This window comes from Lactuca serriola, chromosome 7, assembly GCF_051521515.1.
Source record: "Lactuca serriola cultivar US96UC23 chromosome 7, Lser_US96UC23_V15, whole genome shotgun sequence".
NCBI classification, from domain to species: Eukaryota; Viridiplantae; Streptophyta; class Magnoliopsida; order Asterales; family Asteraceae; genus Lactuca; species Lactuca serriola.
Window position 1 is genome coordinate 55,735,397 of NC_136414.1, and position 21,851 is coordinate 55,757,247.

At 31.7% G+C, this 21,851-nt stretch overlaps 3 pseudogenes; all 3 read right to left on the bottom strand.

The window, feature by feature from the left end:
• Positions 1 to 5,031: 5,031 nt before the first annotated feature.
• LOC145063986 (F-box/LRR-repeat protein At4g29420 pseudogene) lies at positions 5,032 to 6,703 on the bottom strand (annotated as a pseudogene).
• An 8,910-nt stretch (positions 6,704 to 15,613) lies between these two features.
• Positions 15,614 to 17,285, bottom strand: LOC145063987 (F-box/LRR-repeat protein At4g29420 pseudogene; annotated as a pseudogene).
• A 3,773-nt stretch (positions 17,286 to 21,058) lies between these two features.
• Positions 21,059 to 21,851, bottom strand: LOC145063988 (F-box/LRR-repeat protein At4g29420-like; annotated as a pseudogene).

The following is a 21,851-nucleotide window of genomic DNA, read 5'->3' on the forward strand; positions in this document are numbered from 1 at the left end:
CACTCGAGTCTGAGTATGATGACATTGGGTGTGATTAGATTTATTTATGATGGTGAATCGGTTATAGTCGAGTAACATGTTTTCAGGTTGAGAAGTTGGATCATTAGTATTTTGAGTTCTCTAACATCTATCAAGTTAAAAACTTAAAGATTTGGAAAGAATTTATTTAACTCGGTTAGATTCCTATCATCTAATCTTATGAGTTTAACTGTTAAACATGTTAACTTTGGTTTGAAGTTCATGTTTTGTACTGATAGCCATGCGTTCTTCAGCTCTAAGTCAAAAAGATCGTGACCTACATTAATAAAAACAACGAAATTAAACCACCAAGTCATTAATATTATTAAATATCATTTGTTACCAAAAATATCAATCAATACTAAACCCTAATCTAGGATAATTGTGTCGGGCTACAAAAGTAAACTAAATAGAAACCATAGGTCACAAAGAGATGACCCCAAATGATATTTTTTACAAAGATGTTAATATGAATTAGAGCTATTGCATTGCTAGAGAATATAAAATTGGAGAATTTTAGAAAATACCAAACTTAAAATACTCAAAGATCAGTGACAAAACTTCTAATCAACACCAACTTGACTGGACCAAAAAATCAGGTGAAGGCGATTTCAAATCTCTAGAAACCCTAGGGATCCACTCCTTAACAAAGCCCTCACCCATGTTGTGCAGATCAATGCCACCATCTTTAACATCGATGTTCAATACATCCATGTGCAGTCTCTTCACGCCGATACATATATATTCCTGAATTTTTTAGTTTGATACACGATTCTAGAAAACCCTCTTAAGAGGGAGAAGTAAATAGCGAAGAACATGAAGAACACGAAACTATATACGTTGATTCGAGATACTTTGCAATTGCCATTGTAAACTGAGATTGGAGGCCTGGAGAGATAGAATTGAAAGTTTTACTCGCCATACGAAAGCGAGTTACGAAATCTCGGGTCTGCGGTTCGACTCAGTATATTGAGCACTAGAGCTTCTGGAAGGTTGTCCATGCAAGAGGTGAAAGTTGCTCAAAGGTAAAAGTGACTTGACTACTTAACGATGGAGATGTTTTTGGATGTTCAATTTACACATACCCCTTTATAGTTTGACTACTGTTTATTACACATTAGATGATTAGCATATATAGAAAATCACTATAATTTAAATTTTGTGATGTTCATTCCAATATTTTTGCTAACATCATTTAGGATTAGTACATAGAAAATATTGCGACATCTCTTTCCTTATAAATTCTCAAAAATTTCTATTTATTTTTTGATGTTATTGTAATAAATGATTATATGGGATAGGAAATAGTTCATAAAGCTTTTCAAGAAAAGATATTTTTTTGACCACGTATTTCGAAATTCGATTTCTTTTCATTTCTACATCTAAGAGGTTGGTTTATTCAATATTTTTGGAAACATGCATCGCATCACATTACACAAAATACATGAATGTATATTTACTGTTTAAGCAAGTTTGAAATATGTATAATGTAGCAAAAAATTTGGATTGCACAAATACTTCACAAGGAAATTGCATAAGGATGAGTGGTTCTTTACACTTTACTAAGAAGGATGATACTTGAAGAATGATCTTTGAAATGATAAGTAATTAGAAAAATATGTATTGAAACATAAAAGTTCTATATCAAATCTCTGTGTAACTCACAAAACAATTTGTCTTACACATTCCTTTTTGTATAGCATATATTTTAGGTTAAAAAAGGCATTATAAAAAACTTAGTCTCTTAGTACAAATAATAATGAAGATTCCATTATGACTACTTGATACTTGTTTATCTTCTATATGCATGGTTGTTTGATATGGAATGTAACCCGCAAGTTGTCTAATACTTTTGGAAATGTTGTTTATGGGACACAAATTTCATTTGATCTGACTTTGGGTCATAAGTGCAGCGATCCAATTATAATAAGACATGCGGAATAGTAGTGATCAAAGTGAATCAAACATAATGAAAGAACATACACAAAGTAAATAAGACAGTTTAAGCTCTATTAGAACAAAAAGAGCTTACGAAGTGGCTCTTGTAGTGGTTTCTCTCTCTAAACTAAATCTCAAAGTCAGAATTGGATGTTCCGACTTTAATATCCAAACAAGCTCCAAGAGATCAAGACCAACTCCCCCTTGAAGTAACATCGGTCCTTAAATTCGCTTTGAAAAAGAATATTCAATAATCTTCGAATACTCATTTCAACATTCTCCCCTTTTTTATAATCAACAAATGATTATAAAACCCACAAGGTTATGAGAAACGTTCGGAGAATAAACCATACAAAACTCTCCCTAGGTGTGTGACAAAAATGAAACTTGTCAATCCGAGAAAATCCAAAAAATATACTGATATCTTCAAATCTTTGACTTCCCGAACTTGAAAATGAACACACAATGTTCATATACCATGAAAAATCTTTCACCAAAAATAATCACAAGAATCCGAGAAAAATCTAGGTACAAACTGATAATTTCGCAAAAAATGTAAGTACCTGTTGCTAAAATTGTGTCATCAGCTTCCCAATTTACTCTTGAAGCGAACATACTCCATAATATCGAAATTAGGTAGAAACTGTTAGTTTCGCATAAACTTTAGGGACTAAACCTGAAAAATCTTCCCGCTTCAAAGAATTATACCCCCAATTTGAAACTGGGTACAAACTGTCAAAACTCTTAAACTGCAGGGACTCAAATTAAAACATCAAATCTTATTCTTCCCCAATTGGTTCTGGATGCGAAATGAAAACAAACATTATCTATCGAAATTATATGCAACTCGAATTAACAACCAACACATGTCGAAATCAATTTCGACTCTAAGCAACACCAATTGAACACACTTTCGATTCCAATCAAGTGCTTTCGACCATTGACCTCAAGTAAGTAACTTTCGTTACCAAGCTTGAATAAACACAACTACCAGTCGAAAGAACAATTCTTGAATCGAATCACCTTTCGATCCCTTATGCCAAGTGAAATTGAAAACCAAATCGAAATCAATTTAGACTATCAGCTTGTTTTGCTTTCATCTATCAAATATACTTTCGACTTAAGCAATCTAAATCCATATCCTTCTAAAGGGTGATGGAGGCTGGAAATGGAACCCTAAATCTGAGATTAGAGGTATAACACGAAGTAAACCTTAAAAAGATCATGGGCTTGGGTTACAGCCATCCTCACATCGTGATGGCACTCATGCCATGTCTCGATCTTCTTCCAGATATACACATTCTCATTTTTAGCACATCACGTCGTAACCTCCCTATCTCACATTGTGACACATGATTTTTCTCAAAAACCATGTCTTTGACTCCTTTATGCCCTACACTGATTCATTCTAGAAAGAGTGTTATAGAACCCATGACCTCTCATTTGAATAGCTACTCCCTACCATTAGGCCAAATAACATTTGGTTATCTGTTATGACTATTTGATACTTATATAGATTCTCTATGGTTATTTGATATGTATGAGGAACCCAGAAGCTATACTTTTGGGAATGTTTTTATTGGAATGAATTTTGATATGATATGATCTTAGGTCATCAAATATTTCTTTAAAAAATTATACCTTTTAATGTATAAAATATGGAGTATTACACATACCAAATGGACTAAAACTATAACTTACTCTTTATTTAATCAATAAACTTGCAATGAAATTTAATGCAACCAACAAAAAGATGGTTCGTAGTGTAACTATTATCTCGTTAAATGAATGGTTGATTTGGTATGAACTTAGTTAGAAAGTAAGTACTGGTCAATTGTTTTTGCATTTTGTATCAACATAAACGACAAAGCCATATTTTTTGTTAGATAAAAAAAATTATATTTATTTTCATGTAAAATCCATACATGTGGAAAGACATATCTCCATAACACCCAAGAAGTTAGATAAACTTGTTTTGAGTTGGTGTCACAACTTTAGGTAATAATATCTATGGTAGTTATGCTAATAATACTCTTGTTGATTAGTTGATTAGTAATTTCTTATGTTTTTGATATGAAGCCATTTACATTTTCATAAATTATTTTTTTTGTGGTTTTGTTATGTTGGATTTATAATAATTATTTTCCGTAAGATTCTTTGTTTTGTTTATTATGACTCGACTGTATATTGCAAATATCAACCATATGATTTGGTTAAAAATTATATTTTGTATTTGTTTCTTATAAAGAACTAGTGTAATATTTCAAAATATTGTTATTTGTTCAAATAAGCTAGGGACATGGTTTCATTAACTAGTTAGGCCATACTATTTTTAAACTACCAATCGTTGTTTAATCTCCTAATCCTAATCGCGTCATTTAATATCTTGATAGAGGACACAAATGATATTGTCCGATTTATATACGAGAGGTAGTTGTTGAATACATGATTGTCCGATTAGTATACGAGAAAGAAGTTCTTTCCATTCACATTAGCTTTAACAAAGACCTATAACTATTGTTAAAAAGAAAATATTGTGAAGGCATATATGAAGTTACAATGTTGAAGATATGATTGTCTATAAAGTAATTTGTGATTACAAACTCGCCATAAAAAAATATTGGTTGTAAGGCAAATTTTGGTTATAAACAATCAATACTAAATTAAATAGAAGAAGAAAAAACCGGAATCGAAGATAAAGCATTAACCGCAATGTGAAGAAACTTTATATAACGAAAAACATATAGACAAAGATAATAATAAGTAACAAGCAAATATGAATATGTAATACCGTAAATATATAAATATGTAATATCATAATTAACAACCAATTAAGAGCATTGCAAAAGATACAACAACCATAAAAACTTTAACTAAGAAGCACTTCAACTATTAGAAAACTCAATTAATTATGGGTCCTGCTGAAGCTACTTCACTTCAACTCTTCATCGATCATGTCTTCCAATTGATCATTGATCCTATCTTTATTCTTTAGTCGATCTTTCCTTCAAAATGATTTCCCTGGCCTAAACACCCTTCTACTAGTCTTTTGATCATTTTCTTTGTTTCTTTTGATCATATGGAATCTGATCCTTCCTCCACAAGAGTTTTAGGTAACTGCTCTTCAGGGATCCAAGAATCTTCCCTTCCTTCCTTCCAAATCCCCCATCCCCACTTCAGATCAGGCCACTGAGCCATGCACTTAGTGATGAAATGTTTTGATACATTAGAAGGAACACCACGGTGGATGAGTAAAGAGATTTCTACACAGTTGAAGCATTCTTCTAACACGCAATCAACCAAGGCGAAAGTCATCAAAGGATCAATAACTGACAAATACCCACAAAATCTTTTCACACCTTTAAGCCCAATGTCGCCACACCACACCTCAAATTCTGACCAAACCCTTGGTTTAAAACACAAAGAAGTTATGTTCGGGAAAGTACAGAATAAAACCTCTAGGTTAAATTTGGAATTTCCACCTGCTCTTATATCTAAGGTCAGCGTTTCTACTGTTTCTAAACGATGAAGCTTACGAATTAAGGAGCGAATGTTTGAACACTCGAGTTGTACATTTTTCAATTTCTGAAATCTTTTGACTGCAAACCTGTTCAAGTGATCAAGTGCAAGATGCAAGTTGTAGCACAAAGGAGCTTCAATATAAAGGGCAGCGGGACTTCTACACTCGAGTCCGAGTGTGAGGAGATTGGGTGCGATTATACATATATATGATGGTGAATCTGTTACAGTCCAATGGCAGGTTTTCAGGTTGAGGAGGTGGATCATCGGCATTTTGAGACCTCTAACATCTATCAAGTTAAGAACTTGAAGATTTGGGAAACATGTATTTAACTCGGTTAGATTTTTGTCATCTAATCTTATGAGTTCAAGCGTTAAACTTGTTAGCATCGGCATGGCGTTCATGTTTTGTACAGCCAGCCATGCGTTCTTCAGCTCTAATTCAATAAGATTTTGACCTGCAACAACAAAAACAACCGAGTTAAAGCATCAAGATCTTAATATGATTAAATATCATTTATTACCAACAAATATCATCATTAATAAACCCTAATCAATGATAGTTGACCACAAATTAATGATAATTTTAAATAAATAAATGAATAATTAAATAATAATAAAAATAACAACTTGATATGAACCAGAATAATATCGATCCTGGCAGACCATTTACATTTTCAGACAGTGAACAATTTCCATAATTTCAGAATAGAGCTACAGAATATAAAAATGGAGAATTTCAGCGTATAACCAACTTACAGTGTGCAGAGATCAGTGACAAGACTTCTGATCGACGCCTACTCGACTGAACCCAAAAATCTGATAGTGAAAGCAATTTCAAAGCTCCGGAAACCCTAGGGAGCCACTCTTTAACGAAGCCGTCATCGGTGATGTGCAGATCATCGCCATCATCTTCAACGTCAGCGTTCATCACATCTAGGGGTGGATTCTCGACGCCAATACGCACCGATTCCAGTGCACTTAAGTTTGATACAAGATTTAGAAAAACTCTCTGTAGAGAGGGAGTAAATCGGGAAGAACTTGAAGAACTCGAAACACTGGACCTTGATTCCAGGTACCATTTCAATCGCCACTGCAGGTTTATAAATTGAAGGCCTGGAAATACAGAATTGAAAGTCTTACTCGCCATACGGCAGCACGCTACCGTTTCTGAGTCGTCGAGTCGACTCAGTATTTCGAGCGCTAGAGATTCAGGAAGGTTATCCATGCAAGCGGTGAAAGATCTACAAATGAAAATTGACTACTTGACGAGTTGATGATAGAGATAATTTATGCCTGATTAATTTACACTTTACCCCTTTACAGTTTGACTAGTGTTTATTATTGGTCCTTACACATTAGCATTTATAAAAACTAACTTCAATTTAAATTTTGTGATTTTCATTCAAGTGATTTTTGTTAAGATTTAGCATTAGCCGAAAAAAATGCAATACAAAAGTTAGCAACATAAAATATTGTGATGTCTGCTTCTTTACAAAGTCTTTTAAGTTTCCTATTTGTTTTTCTAAGTTATTGTAATAAAGGTTTATATGATTTAGAAAAAAATTCATAAAAGCTTTTCCTAACAAAGAATTTTTTTATAATTTTTATTTTTATTTTTATCAAGTATTTGGAACTTCTACTTTTCTCATTTCTACATCTACGAATGCAATCGATCCAATATGTTTAGAATCATGCGTTATACGATGTTACATATACATGAAAGTATATATTGATAATTTGAGCAAGTTTTGAAATTTGAAATATATAAAATATAGAGAATTTTTGGATTGCACAAATGCTTTGATATGAAATTGCATATGAATGAGCGGCATTTTATTATTTATTAAGAATGATTAGTCTCGCCATTAGGCATATCCAGTTTAAGAATGCTTTTTGAAGTGCAATGTAATATGAAAACAAAATGTTTTGGATGTGAAAGTTTTATATCTAATATGTATGTAACACACGAGACAATTTCTTTTATGATTTTTTTATGTGACATGTATTCTAGATTTAAAAATAAAAATAAGGGGGGGGGGGGGGGGGGTTATAGAAGAGTTACCTTTCTAGTATGCCCTTTGATGAAGATTAGAACACTTGAGATAACTACGATTAGAATGAGAAAAGCATTAGTCATTATTTATGTATTATGACTATTTGGTATTTATATAGCTTCTCTATGGTTGTTTGACATGAAATTGTAACTCACAAGCTATCCAACACTTTTGGAAATGTCTTTTTAAGGGGTTAGGTTTTCATATGATATGACTTTAATTCTTATGATATTTCTTTTGAAATTTTATATTTTTAGTGTATGAAATATGGAATGTTACACATACTGAAAGGATCAAAACTAAAATTTACTATTTATTTTAATCAACATACTTGTAATTAAAATTTAGTGCAACCAACAACAAGAATGTTGGTAGTGTAAGTACTATGGCATTTAATAAATGGTTGACATTAGAATGTTGGTAGTGTAAGTATTATGGCATTTAATAAATGGTTGACATTATGATGAACAATTACTATGAACTTGGTTGGAAAGCAACTATTTGTTAAGTAGTTTTGGATTTTGTATCAACTCAAAAGCACCTCTTTTGGTGGATAACAAAAATTATATTTATTTATATGTAAAATTCATACATGTAGATAGGGCGTAGCTATTCACACTCAAGGTAGGTCCTAGGACCTCCTTTTTTTTTGTTTTTTTTTTTTAAATACAACAATACTATATAAAAAAACATAAGGATCTACCTTATTTTTGCCAAAAGTCATACATTTTCATATTTTTTTTGCCATTTCATTTATATAAGGAACCACATTGATTTTGGTTCTAGATTCGCTAGTGCATGTAGAAATACACATTCCCATAACCATGAGGAAGTTAGATGAATTAGTTTTGAGTTGATATAAGAACTTTAGGAAAGAATATCTATGATAATTATTCTGACAATATTGATACTGATAGTATCTTTTGACAATATTGAGACTGATAGTATCTTTTTATCTTTTTGCCATGAAGGAATTTGTATTTCCTTAAATCATATTTTGTTATGTAGGTTTTATACTTATTATTGTCTACAAGATTGGTTTTTTTATTTTATTTTATTTTTTTTATTTTTATTTTTATCATGGCTTCGTTTTATATTAAAAATATCAACCATATAATTTGACTGAAAAATATATATTGTTTTTTTTTTAAAAAAAAAAAGGATTGGTCATTATATTTCAAAACATCATTATTTGTTAAATAAGGTTATGATTTCATTAAGCAACTAACACATATTATTTCATCTATCAATCATTGTTTATCTCATAATCTTGCCATTTAATGTCTTAATATAAGAAAACAATGATCTTAATGATCTTACCTGAGTTATATACGTGAGACAGTTGTTAAGATATAACTGCATTGTACATGTTACATCCAACTCGGTTGTAAAAGCAAGTTGTATAATGTAGTCATCAATTAACCTTTCACATGACATGATTGATAAACAGTAACATAGATGCATATTTAACCAAATCATATAAATCACAAAGTACTATTGGAAAATTAGGATACAGTTCACATTAATTAGATTGTTAAATGGATAACATATTTCTCCTGTTTCGTGAAGTTTGTGTTTTGAGTAGCCATGGCATTCACATGAATGCAATCGAATCTAACTAAGTAATGCATCATTCAAAAGAGAATTCCTTGGGTTTTATTCAGGGTAATCAACAAAAATCCGCTCATGAATATGAAGGTCTTATGAAGTCTAATAAGGGTATCTAGGCTGCCAAGGATAATACCAAACAAATGCAATTCCCCTCAATCATTTAGAAAGAAACGTCAAACGCAACACAACAAACTAAATTCGAAAAATTAATATACAGGCAAATATAATAGTATCGTCTCATGAAACTAACGCACAAGTATCTACATCAGATGACATGAGATCATATTTAAACCCAATTAATACATAATACCACCATAACAAGCAAGAGAATTCCAAAAGACACAACAACCATAAATCATTTATACCGTTTAAATTATTAAGTTTCTTTGATTTTTTTTAAATATAAAGAATCTGAGATTTTCTCGAGCTTTTATTAGAGCATCAATAATGGTTAACGTCTCTAAAGCTTCTTCATTGGTTACCCTTTTCAAAATCTATTTTTCTATAATTAACAAATTTATCATTTATGTATCTTAAATGTTTTATTAAGCTCGTTTGATTAATTGATCATTTTAGAAACATTTATCGCTAATTTTTTTTTCTAAAATTATAAAAGATGATAGAACAATTAAAATAGATAAATGATCCATGCTTCCAACTCATCACAAGTTCCATGTTTAGTGTATCTTTTTTTTTTTTACTTCACAAAATACTCAATGCTTTCATAAAACCTCGTAAATGTGTACATATGATCTATCTTACCATTACCTTCTATACATATTTTTATTTTTTGTTTCTTTTAATATGGATATGAGTTTTCCTCCAATCGCGTTTCGTCTGTCACCCAAGAATCTTCTCTTCATTCCTCCAAAATCCCCCATCTCCACTTCACATCAGGCCCTAAGTGATGCACTTAGGGAGGAAATAGTTTGATACATCATGAGCAACATCATGACATATGAGTAAAGCGACTTCTACAGTTGAAGCATTATCTAAGACACAAGCAATTGAGGAAATAGTCAATATCGGGTCAATCAACAACAAATGGCATACCACTCCTCATATTTTGACCAATCCCTTACGTTAAAACACAAAGAAGTTATGTTCGGGAAAGCATTGAATAATCTACCTAGGATAAATCTGGAATATCCAACTGGCCCTCTTGCTGAATCCCGTAAATGTAAGGTCGGCGTTTTTACTTTTTCTCTATGTAGAACCTTAACAAGTAAGGAGTGAATGTTTGAATACTCGAGCCATACTGTTTTCAAAATTTGACAACCTTTTAACTACAAAGGCATTTAAGTAATCAAGTGTAATGGAACTGACACACCACTAGAGCTTCAATATAAAGCGCAACTAGACTTCTACACTCGAGTCTGAGTATGATGACATTGGGTGTGATTATATTTATTTATGATGGTGAATCGGTTGTAGTCTAGTAACATGTTTTCAGGTTGAGAAGCTGGATCAATAGTATTTTGAGTCCTCTAGTATCTATCAAGTTAAAAACTTAAAGATTTGGAAAGAATTTATTTAACTCGGTTAGATTCCTATCATCTAATCTTATGAGTTTAACTGTTAAACATGTTAACTTTGGTTTGAAGTTCATGTTTTGTACTGATAGCCATGCGTTCTTCAGCTCTAAGTCAAAAAGATCGTGACCTACATTAATAAAAACAACGAAATTAAACCACCAAGTCCTTAATATTATTAAATATCATTTGTTACCAAAAATATCAATCAATACTAAACCCTAATCTAGGATAACTATGTCGGGCTACAAAAGTAAACTAAATAGAAACCATAGTTCACAAAGAGATGAGCCCAAATGATATTTTTTTTTCAAAGTTGTTAATATGAATTAGAGCTATAACATTGCTAGAGAATATAAAAATGGAGAATTTTAGCAAATATCGAACTTAAAATACTCAAAGATCAATGACAAAACTTCTAATCAACACCAACTTGACTGGACCCAAAAATCAGGTGAAGGCGATTTCAAATCTCTGGAAACCCTAGGGAGCCACTCCTTAACAAAGCCCTCAGCTGTGTTGTGCATATCAATGCCACCATCTTTAACATCGATGTTCAATACATCCATGTGCAGTCTCTTCACGCCGATACGTATATATTCCTGAATTTTTTAGTTTGATACACGATTCTGGAAAACCCTCTTAAGAGGAGAAGTAAATTGGGAAGAACATGAAGAACACGAAACTCTATACCTTGATTCGAGATACTTTGCAATTGCCATTGTAAACTGATCGATTGGAGGCATGGACAGATAGAATTGAAAGTTTTACTCGCCATACGAAAGCGAGTTACAAAATCTCGGGTCTGCGGTTCGAATCAGTATATTGAGCACTAGAGCTTCAGGAAGGTTGTCCATGCAAGAGGTGAAAGATGCTCAAAGGAAAAAGTGACATGACTACTTAACATTGGAGATATTTATGGATGTTCAATTTACACATACCCCTTTATAGTTTGACTACTGTTTATTATAATGGCCCTTACACATTAGCTTATTAGCATATATAGAAAATCACCATAATTTAAATTTTGTGATGTTCATTCCAATATTTTTGCTAACATCATTTAGGATTAGTACGTAAAAAATATTGCGATGTCTCTTTCCTTATAAATTCTCTAAAATTTCTATTTATTTTTTGATGTTATTGTAATAGATGATTATATGGGATAGGAAATAGTTCATAAAGCTTTTCAAGAAAAGAAATTTTTTTTGACCACGTATTTCGAAATTCGATTTCTTTTCATTTCTACATCTAAGAGGTTGGTTTATTCAATACTTTTGGAAACATGCATCACATCACATTACACAAAATACATGAATGTATATTGACTGTTTAAGCAAGTTTGAAATATGTATAATGTAGCAAAAAATTTGGATTGAACAAATACTTCACAAGGAAATTGCATAAGGATGAGTGGTTTTTTACACTTTACTAAGAAGGATGATACTTGAAGAATGATCTTTGAAATGATAAGTAATTAGAAAAAAATGTATTAAAATATAAAACTTCTGTAACAAATATCTGTGTAACTCACAAAACAATTTGTCTTACACATTCCTTTTTGTATAGCATACATTTTAGGTTAAAAAAGGCATTATAAAAAACTTAGTCTCTTAGTACAAATAATAATGAAGATTCCATTATGACTACTTGATACTTATTTATCTTCTCTATGCATGGTTGTTTGATATGGAATGTAACCCGCAAGTTGTCTAATACTTTTGGAAATGTTGTTTATGGGACACAAATTTCATTTGATCTGACTTTGGGTCATAAGTGTAGCGATCCGATTATAATAAAACATGCAGAATAGTAGTGATCAAAGTGAATCAAACATAATGAAAGAACATACACAAAGTAAATAAGACAGTTTAAGCTCTATTAGAACAAAAAGAGTTTACAAAGTGGGTCTTGTAATGGTTTCTCTCTCTAAACTAAATCTCACACAAAATGGGTTCTTACATAAAATGGGAGCCACTAACTTATTATTTATAGGAATGGCTAAATCTTACACAATTAAAGAGTGTAAGCCACATCCAAGGAGAACTTTATACCTTAACATTATCCCTCTAAAAGTTAGGATTGGATGTTCCGACTTCAATATCCAAACAAGCTCCAAGCGATCAAGACCAACTCCCCCTTGAAGTAACATCGGTCTTTAAATTCGCTTTGAAAAAGAATATTCAATAATCTTCGAATACTCATTCAACATTCTCCCCCTTTTTATAATCAACAAATGATTATAAAACCCACAAGGGTATGAGAAACGTTCGAAGAATAAACCGTACAAAACTCTCCCTAGGTGTGTGACAAAAATGAAACTCGTCAATCCGAAAAAATCGAAAAAATATACTGATATCTTTAAATCTTTGACTTCCCGAACTTGAAAATGAACACACAATGTTCATATACCATGAAAAATATTGCACCAAAAATAATCACAAGATGCCGAGAAAAATCTAGGTACAAACTGATAATTTCGCAAAAAATGTAAGTACCTGTTGCGAAAATTGTGTCATCAGCTTCCCAATTTACTCTGGAAGCGAACATACTTCATAATATCGAAATTATGTAGAAACTGTTAGTTTCGCATAATCTTTCGGGACTAAACCTGAAAAATCTTCCCGCTTCAATGAAATATACCCCCAATTTGAAACTGGGTACAAACTGTCAAAACTCTTAAACTGCAGGGACTCAAATTAAAACATCAAATCTTCTTCTTCCCTAATTGGTTCTGGATGTGAAATGAAAACAAACATTAACTATCGAAATTATGTGCAACTCAAATTAACAACCAACACATATCGAAATCAATTTCGACTCTAAGCAACACCAATCGAACACACTTTCGATTCCAATCAAGTGCTTTCGACAATTGACCTCAAGTAAGTAACTTTCGTTTCCAAGCTTGAATATACACAACTACCAGTCGAAAGAACAACTCTTAACTCGAATCACCTTTCGATCCCTTATGCCAAGTGAAATTGAAAACCAAATCGAAATCAATTTAGACTATCAAGTTGTTTTGCTTTCGTCTACCAAACATACTTTCGACTTAAGCAATCTAAATCCATATCCTTCTAAAGGGTGATGGAGGCTGGAAATGGAACCCAAATCCGAGATTAGAGGTATAACACGAAGTAAACCCTAAAAAGATCATGGGCTTGGGTTACAGCCATCCTCACGTCGTGACGACACTCATGCCACGTCGTGACCTTCTTCCAGATATACACATTCTCATTTTTAGCACATCACGTCGTGACCTCCCTATGTCACATCGTGAAAAATGATTTTTCTCAAAAACCATATCTTTGACTCCTTTATGACCTACACTGATTCATTCTAGAAAGAGTGTTATAGAACCCATGACCTCTCATTTTAATAGCTACTCCCTACCATTAGGCCGAATGACATTTGGTTATCTGTTATGACTATTCGATACTTATATAGATTCTCTATGGTTATTTGATATGTATGAGGAACCCAGAAGCTATACTTTTGGGAATGTTTTTAATGGAATGAATTTTGATATGATATGACCTTAGGTCATAAGATATTTCTATAAAAATTTATACCTTTTAATGTATAAAATATGGAGTATTACACATACCAAATGGACTAAAACTATATTTTACTCTTTATTTAATCAATAAACTTGCAATTAAATTTAATGCAACCAACAAAAAGATGGTTCGTAGTGTAACTATTATCTCGTTAAATGAATGGTTGATTTGGTATGAACTTAGTTAGAAAGTAAGTACTGGTCAATTGTTTTTGCATTTTGTATCAACATAAACGACAAAGCCATATTTTTTGTTAGATAAAAAAAATTATATTTATTTTCATGTAAAATCCATACATGTGGAAAGACACATCTCCATAACACCCAAGAAGTTAAATAAACTTGTTTTGAGTTGGTGTCACAACTTTAGGTAATAATATCTATGGTAGTTATCCTAATAATACTGTTGTTGCTTAGTAATTTCTTATGTTTTTGATATGAAGCCATTTACATTTTCATAAATTTTTTTTATGGTTTAGTTATGTAGGATTTATAATAATTATTTTTCGTAAGATTTTTTGTTTTGTTTATTACGACTCGACTGTATATTGCAAATATCAACCATATGATTTGGTTAAAAATTATACTCTGTATTTGTTTCTTATAAAGAACTAGTGTAATATTTCAAAATATTGTTATTTGTTCAAATAAGCTAGGGACATGGTTTCATTAACTAGTTAGGCCATACTATTTTTAAACTATCAATCATTGTTTAATCTCCTAATCGTGTCATTTAATATCTTGATAGAGGACACAAATGATAATGTCCGATTTATATACGAGGGATAGTTATTGAATATATGATTGTCCGATTAATATACGAGGGGTAGTTATTGAAGATATGATTGTCTATAAAGTAATCTATTACAAACTCGCCATAAAAATATTGGTTGTAAGGCAAATGTTGATTCTAAACAATCAAGACTAAATTAAATAGAAGAAGAAAAAACCGGAATCGAAGATAAAGCAATAACCGCAATGTGAAGAAACCTTATATAAGGAAAAACATATAGACAAAGATAATAATAATAATAATAATAATAATAATAATAATAATAATAATAATAATAATAGCCATCCAAATATGAATATGTAATACCGTAAATATATAAATATGTAATATCATAATTAACAAGCAAGAGCATTGCAAAAGATACAACCATAAAAACTTTAACTAAGAAAGACTTCAACTATTAGAAAACTCAATTAATTATGGGTCCTGCTGAAGCTACTTCACTTCAACTCTTCATCGATCATGTCTTCCAATTGATCATTGATCCTATCTTTATTCTTTAGTCGATCTTTCCTTCAAAATTATTTCTCTGGCCTAAACACCCTTCTACTAGTCTTTTGATCATTTTCTTTGTTTCTTTTGATCATATGGAATCTGATCCTTCCTCCACAAGAGTTTTAGGTAACTGCTCTTCAGGGATCCAAGAATCTTCCCTTCCTTCCTCCCAAATCCCCCATCCCCACTTCAGATCAGGCCACTGAGCCATGCACTTAGTGATGAAATGTTTTGATACATTAGAAGGAACACCACGGTGGATGAGTAAAGAGATTTCTACACAGTTGAAGCATTCTTCTAACACGCAATCAACCAAGGCGAGAGTCATCAAAGGATCAATAACTGACAAATACCCACAAAATCTTTTCACACCTTTAAGCCCAATGTCGCCACACCACACCTCAAATTCTGACCAAACCCTTGGTTTAAAACACAAAGAAGTTATGTTCGGGAAAGTACAGAATAAAACCTCTAGGTTAAATTTGGAATTTCCACCTGCTCTTATATCTAAGGTCAGCGTTTCTACTGTTTCTAAACGATGAAGCTTACGAATTAAGGAGCGAATGTTTGAACACTCGAGTTGTACATTTTTCAATTTCTGAAATCTTTTGACTGCCAACCCGTTCAAGTGATCAAGTGCAAGATGCAAGTTGTAGCACAAAGGAGCTTCAATATAAATGGCATAGGGACTTCTACACTCGAGTCTGAGTGTGAGGAGATTGGGTACGATTATACATATATATGATGGTGAATCTGTTACAGTCCAATGGCAGGTTTTCAGGTTGAGGAGGTGGATCATCGGCATTTTGAGACCTCTAACATCTATCAAGTTAAGAACTTGAAGATTTGGGAAACATGTATTTAACTCGGTTAGATTTTTGTCATCTAATCTTATGAGTTCAAGCGTTAAACTTGTTAGCATCGGCATGGTGTTCATGTTTTGTACAGCCAGCCATGCGTTCTTCAGCTCTAATTCAATAAGATTTTGACCTGCAACAACAAAAACAACCGAGTTAAAGCATCAAGATCTTAATATGATTAAATATCATTTATTACCAACAAATATCATCATTAATAAACCCTAATCAATGATAGTTGACCACAAATTAATGATAATTTTAAATAAATAAATGAATAATTAAATAATAATAAAAATAACAACTTGATATGAACCAGAATAATATCGATCCTGGCAGACCATTTACATTTTCAGACAGTGAACAATTTCCATAATTTCAGAATAGAGCTACAGAATATAAAAATGGAGAATTTCAGCGTATAACCAACTTACAGTGTGCAGAGATCAGTGACAAGACTTCTGATCGACGCCTACTCGACTGAACCCAAAAATCTGATAGTGAAAGCAATTTCAAAGCTCCGGAAACCCTAGGGAGCCACTCTTTAACGAAGCCGTCATCGGTGATGTGCAGATCATCGCCATCATCTTCAACGTCAGCGTTCATCACATCTAGGGATGGATTCTCGACGCCAATACGCACCGATTCCAGTGCACTTAAGTTTGATACAAGATTTAGAAAAACTCTCTGTAGAGAGGGAGTAAATCGGGAAGAACTTGAAGAACTCGAAACACTGGACCTTGATTCCAGGTACCATTTCAATCGCCACTGCAGGTTTATAAATTGAAGGCCTGGAAATACAGAATTGAAAGTCTTACTCGCCATACGGCAGCACGCTACCGTTTCTGAGTCGTCGAGTCGACTCAGTATTTCGAGCGCTAGAGATTCAGGAAGGTTATCCATGCAAGCGGTGAAAGATCTACAAATGAAAATTGACTACTTGACGAGTTGATGATAGAGATAATTTATGCCTGATTAATTTACACTTTACCCCTTTACAGTTTGACTAGTGTTTATTATTGGTCCTTACACATTAGCATTTATAAAAACTAACTTCAATTTAAATTTTGTGATTTTCATTCAAGTGATTTTTGTTAAGATTTAGCATTAGCCGAAAAAAATGCAATACAAAAGTTAGCAACATAAAATATTGTGATGTCTGCTTCTTTACAAAGTCTTTTAAGTTTCCTATTTGTTTTTCTAAGTTATTGTAATAAAGGTTTATATGATTTAGAAAAAAATTCATAAAAGCTTTTCCTAACAAAGAATTTTTTTATAATTTTTATTTTTATTTTTATCAAGTATTTGGAACTTCTACTTTTCTCATTTCTACATCTACGAATGCAATCGATCCAATATGTTTAGAATCATGCGTTATACGATGTTACATATACATGAAAGTATATATTGATAATTTGAGCAAGTTTTGAAATTTGAAATATATAAAATATAGAGAATTTTTGGATTGCACAAATGCTTTGATATGAAATTGCATATGAATGAGCGGCATTTTATTATTTATTAAGAATGATTAGTCTCGCCATTAGGCATATCCAGTTTAAGAATGCTTTTTGAAGTGCAATGTAATATGAAAACAAAATGTTTTCGATGTGAAAGTTTTATATCTAATATGTATGTAACACACGAGACAATTTCTTTTATGATTTTTTTATGTGACATGTATTCTAGATTTAAAAATAAAAATAAGGGGGGGGGGGGGGGGGGGGGGACGGGGGAGGGTTATAGAAGAGTTACCTTTCTAGTATGCCCTTTGATGAAGATTAGAACACTTGAGATAACTACGATTAGAATGAGAAAAGCATTAGTCATTATTTATGTATTATGACTATTTGGTTTTTATATAGCTTCTCTATGGTTGTTTGACATGAAATTGTAACTCACAAGCTATCCAACACTTTTGGAAATGTCTTTTTAAGGGGTCAAGTTTTCATATGATATGACTTTAATTCGTAAGATATTTCTTTTGAAATTTTATATTTTTAGTGTATGAAATATGGAATGTTAAACATACTGAAAGGATCAAAACTAAAATTTACTATTTATTTTAATCAACATACTTGTAATTAAAATTTAGTGCAACCAACAACAAGAATGTTGGTAGTGTAAGTATTATGGCATTTAATAAATGGTTGACTAAAGAATGTTGGTAGTGTAAGTTTTATGGCATTTAATAAATGGTTGACATTATGATAAACACTTACTATGAACTTGGTTGGAAAGTTAGTATTTGTTAAGTAGTTTTGCATTTTGTATCAACTCAAAAGCACCTCTTTTGGTGGATAACAAAAATTATATTTATTTATATGTAAAATTCATACATGTAGACAGGGCGTAGCTATTCACACTCAAGGTAGGTCCTAGGACCTCCTTTTTTTTTTTTTTAAATACAACAATTCTATATAAAAAAACGTAAGGAACTACCTTATTTTTGCCAAAAGTCATACATTTTCATATTTTTTTCCATTTCATTTATATAAAGAACCACGTTGATTTTGGTTCTAGATTCGGTAGTGCATGTAGAAATACACATTCCCATAACCATGAGGAAGTTAGATGAATTAGTTTTGAGTTGATATAAGAACTTTAGGAAAGAATATCTATGATAACTATTCTGACAATATTGATCCTGATAGTATCTTGTTATCTTTTTGCCTTGAAGGAATTTGTATTTCCTTAAATCATATTTTGTTATGTAGGTTTTATACTTATTATTGTCTACAAGATGGGTTTTTTTTTTTTTTTTCATGGCTTCGTTTTATATTAAAAATATCAACCATATAACTTGACTGAAAAATATATATTGTTTTTTTTAAAAAAAAAAAAAGGATTGGTCATTATATTTCAAAACATCATTATTTGTTAAATAAGGTTATGATTTCATTAAGCAACTGACACATATTATTTCATCTATCAAACATTGTTTATCTCATAATATTGCCATTTAATGTCTTAATATAAGAAAACAATGATCTTAATGATCTTACCTGAGTTATATACGTGAGACGGTTGTTGAGATATAACTGCATTGTACATGTTACATCCAACTCGGTTGTAAAAGCAAGTTGTATAACGTAGTCATCAATTAACCTTTCACATGACATGATTGATAAACAGTAACATAGATGCATATTTAACCAAATCATATAAATCACAAAGTACTATTGGAAAATTAGGATACTGTTCACATTACTTAGATTGTTAAATGGATAACATGTTTCCCCTGTTTCGTGAAGTTTGTGTTTTGAGTAGCCATGGCATTCACATGAATGCAATCGAATCTAACTAAGTAATGCATCATTCAAAAGAGAATTCCTAGTTTTTTATTCAGGGCAATCAACAAAAATATGCTCATGAATATGAAGGTCTTATGAAGTCTAATAAGGGTATCTAGGCTGCCTAGGATAATACCAAAAAAATGCAATGCACCTCAATCATATAGAAAGAAACGTCAAACGCAGCACAAAAAAACTAAATTCGAAAAATTAATATATAGGCAAGTATGATAGTATCGTCTCAAGAAACTAACGCACAGGTATCTACATCAGATGACATGAGATCATATTTAAACCCAATTAATACATAATACCACCATAACAAGAAAGAAAATTCCAAAAGACACAACAACCATAAATCATTTATACCGTTCAAATTATTAAGTTTCTTTGTTTTTTTTTTTTTTTTTTTAAATAAGACTTTCTCGAGCATTTATTGGAGCATCTATAATGGTTAATGTCTCTAAAGCTTCTTCATTGGTTACCCTTTTCAAAATCTATTTTTCTATAATTAACAAATTTAACATTTATATATCTTAAATGTATCTATTTTTGTATAATTAACAAATTTATCATTTATCTATCTTAAATGTTTTATTAAGCTTGTTTGATTAATTGATCATTTTAGAAACATTTATCGGTTATTTTTTTTTTCTAAAATTATAAAAGATGATAGAACAATTAAAATAGATAAATGATCCATGATTCCAACTCATCACAAGTTCCATGTTTAGTGCATCACAAGTTCCATGTTTAGTGCATCTGTTTTTTTTTTACTTCACAAAATACTCAAGGCTTTCATAAAACCTCGTAAATGTGTACATATGATCTATCTTACCATTACCTTCTACAAATATTTTTATTTTTTGTTTCTTTTAATATGGATATGAGTTTTCCTCCAATCGCGTTTCGTCTGTCATCCAAGAATCGTCTCTTCGTTCCTCCAAAATCCCGCATCTCCACTTCACATCAGGCCACTAAGTGATGCACTTAGGGAGGAAATAGTTTGATACATCATGAGCAACATCATGACATATGAGTAAAGAGACTTCTATAGTTGAAGCATTTTATAACACACAAGCAATTGAGGAAATAGTCAATATCGGGTCAATCAACAACAAATGGCATACTACACCTCAAATTTTAACGAAGCCCTTACATTAAAACACAAAGAAGTTATGTTCAGGAAAGCATTGAATAATCTAGCTAGGATAAATATGGAATATCCAATTGGCCCTCTTGCTAAATCCCGTAAATGTAAGGTCGGCGTTTTTACTTTTTCTCTATGTAGAACCTTAACAAGTAAGGAGTGAATGTTTGAATACTCGAGCCATACTGTTTTCAAAATTTGACAACCTTTTAACTACAAAGGCATTTATGTAATCAAGTGTAATGGAACTGACACACCACTAGAGCTTCAATACAAAGCGCAACTGGACTTCTACACTCGAGTCTGAGTATGATGACATTGGGTGTGATTAGATTTATTTATGATGGTGAATCGGTTATTGTCGAGTAACATGTTTTCAGGTTGAGAAGTTGGATCATTAGTATTTTGAGTTCTCTAACATCTATCAAGTTAAAAACTTAAAGATTTGGAAAGAATTTATTTAACTCGGTTAGATTCCTATCATCTAATGTTATGAGTTTAACTGTTAAACATGTTAACTTTGGTTTGAAGTTCATGTTTTGTACTGATAGCCATGCGTTCTTCAGCTCTAAGTCAAAAAGATCGTGACCTACAATAATAAAAACAACGAAATTAAACCACCAAGTCATTAATATTATTAAATATCATTTGTTACCAAAAATATCAATAAATACTAAACCCTAATCTAGGATAATTGTGTCGGGCTACAAAAGTAAACTAAATAGAAACCATAGGTCACAAAGAGATGACCCCAAATGATATTTTTTACAAAGATGTTAATATGAATTAGAGCTATTGCATTGCTAGAGAATATAAAATTGGAGAATTTTAGAAAATACCAAACTTAAAATACTCAAAGATCAGTGACAAAACTTCTAATCAACACCAACTTGACTGGACCAAAAAATCAGGTGAAGGCGATTTCAAATCTCTAGAAACCCTAGGGAGCCACTCCTTAACAAAGCCCTCACCCGTGTTGTGCAGATCAATGCCACCATCTTTAACATCGATGTTCAATACATCCAT